The sequence below is a fragment of the Corvus brachyrhynchos genome, unplaced genomic scaffold (genome assembly GCF_000691975.1).
Source record: "Corvus brachyrhynchos isolate BGI_N302 unplaced genomic scaffold, ASM69197v1 scaffold65, whole genome shotgun sequence".
In the NCBI taxonomy this organism is placed as follows: domain Eukaryota; kingdom Metazoa; phylum Chordata; class Aves; order Passeriformes; family Corvidae; genus Corvus; species Corvus brachyrhynchos.
This window is the reverse complement of record NW_008238365.1, coordinates 734,134-736,758: the sequence shown is the minus strand read 5'-3', so window position 1 is coordinate 736,758 and position 2,625 is coordinate 734,134.

Here is a 2,625-nt window from a genome sequence, read left to right as displayed (position 1 = left end):
CCCTCCGCACGCCCTCCGCCCCCCCTCTGCCTCCGCTCATACACACCCGCCGGGCCTGAGGCACCCCGTGGCCTGCAGCTCCTCCTGATTCCCTCGCCCGCCTCCTCGCTCGCTGTTTTCTCACCTGGGCACTGCTCTTGGCCTCGCTGATGCCCTGAGCTCCACCCAGCGCTTCCCACTATGCCGAGAGCCTTCCCTGGGTGTCCCCCATCCCGCCTGCTGCCTCTGTGCTGCTCTCCAGGGAGCTCAGCCTCGCCAGCTGGGGATGAGCAGGACAGGATGATTATCCCCCCGGTTTTGCCTCCTTGGGTGGGGCGTTCACAGAACCACAGACTGGTTTGGGCTCAGGGGACCCCAAAGCTCATCTCATTCCCACCCCCTGCCATGGCAGGGACACCTTCCACTATCCCAGATTGCTCCAAACCCTGGCCAACCTGGCCTTGGACACTTCCAGGGGTGTTGGCTGTGCTCGAGACACTTTCTGTTTCAACTTGCCCGAAGAGCAAAACCGAGCTAAATTTGGTGAAACTTTTCTGCAGAAAAAGCTCTGGGTGGAAGCTGACAGAGAGCTCACCGTGATGTGCTTCGCCAGCACAAACCCAGACAGCAGGTGTGTGTTCTCAGCCAGTGACTGTTCATTTCAAGCATCTCAAAATAACCAGATCCCTTTTGTTTCCTGCTGCTGCAGTTGAGCGGGTGAGGGAGCTCAGACATCCGCTGTGAGGAGATGGGGGAATTGTGAGGAATTCCACTGTGAGGAGATGGACTTGGGGGGCTAAAGGAAGCATTTCCCTGCTCTGCACCTGGATCTGTAACTGAAATCCCAAGGGACACCTTGGCTCCACCTGAAGTCGCAGGTTTTTTTTTTGTTCCTTCCAACCTTGGCTGCAATTTGCAAACCCTCCCAGTGATCCAGGGAGGGTTTCAGCCGCTCTTAGTCCTTGGTGGGTGTGAGGACAGAGAGTCCCCAGGGGGAAGCAGAGCCTGAGGGATTTCAGCCTTTCCTTGAACATTTTCTTTGGGCATGCTGTGTTGCTTCTTTTTACATACTCGCAAAAAAATCCCCACTCTAGTTCTTTTTACCTGTTTTTCCACTGCTTCCAGCCATGTTTATCATCCTGTGTTCACACTTTTACATCCTTCTATCTTATTTTGCGAGTTAGTCTTTAAGCTCTATTTGGCAACTCCAGCAGAATTGAAAATTTCTATATTCTGTTATTTGTCACTGTCATGCCACAGAACAGGGAGCAGGAGCTGCTCTTGTGCCAGGGGATGTAGAGAAACACCTCCAGGGCCTGGAGATCCCCACACCACGCCTGGCACCTTTTCCCTCAGCACAGGCAGCAGACGCGACTTCCCCAAACCGCCCTGGGTGCCGCAGGCTTTTGGGGAAGGGAGGTGTGATTGGTGCGCCGGTGCCACCGCTGCACTTAAAGGCTCGGAGCAGATGAGGAAGCGTCACGGGAAGTGTCACGGCACCTGCAGAGCCCCGGCCATGCCACCCCTCCAGCGCGCCCGCCTGCTCCTGCTCCTCGCCCTGCTCGTGCTCTGCCTGGTAAGGACAGGGCCCTGTCCAGCCAGCTCTGCCCGTGGGAAGGGGAGGGTTCGGCCAGCGGGAGGATTTCTGCTTTCAGCTGAAAACCGCAGCGCCTGGTTTTCTCTTTGACTTTTAACTGCTGTGATCTTACCGAGAGCTTTGTGCTGTGGTCTGGGAGGTCTGAACGCTTCCATGTGGTGCTTTTTGAAAGCGTTTCTTTAGCTTAAGAGTGCCGCTCACATCTGTAACCCTCACGCTGAGCTCTCCAGACCATCTTCCAGCCTCTCCTTTGCCTGCTGGCCCCAGCCCGTGCCTGCACCGGGGATGCCGAGTGTGGCTGGCCGGAGGGGCTGGGTGGACACGCGTCTGTGGTTTCCTCTCACCTCTCCCCAGTGGATGATATTTTCCTTCCTGCTGGGGGGGCTCCCTGGGGGCTCAGTCCGAGAGCTGTGCTGAGGGATGTGCGGGCTCTCCTGCGTGGGGAGGGATGAACCCACCGGCACTTTTGGGGAGCACGATGCTCTTTGGGGCAGCTTTTGGGATGATTTTTTTTTTCCCCTACCACATGCTGGTAACGGGGCCAGATCTGTCTGTGCTTATTTCACTCGTGAAGTTCCACACAGCCGTGACGTGCTGCTGGCTCCGCAGGGTGCATTTACACTTTGGGAATTCCCCCTCTGCAAACCAGCCAAAAAGGACAAGAGTGTGGCGAAAGAGCAGAGCAGAGTTTTGGGCTCCATTCCTGGTCCTTTCCCAGGGGTCCCTCCTCCCCCTGCCCCTCACTTCCAGCACGGGCATTTCCCACACCCCACCTCCTTCTGCTGCCTGTCACCTTCTCAGCACTTCCTCGCAGCAGCCGGAGGAGCAGAGACCGCTCCCTGGCTTCCACTTCCCCCCCAACTTCTGAAAGTCCCTGCTTAGAAGCAGGGTAGCGATTCCGGGAAGAGCTCACTTCCCTCCCTGCGCTGGGACAAGCCCAGAGCTACGAGTCTGGGTGTGCAAGGGAACCTGCCAGGGGCCAGGAGGCTGTCTGTCCTGCCAGGGGCCAGGAGGCTGTCTGTCCTGCCTGGGGCGGGGCAGTGTGGCCA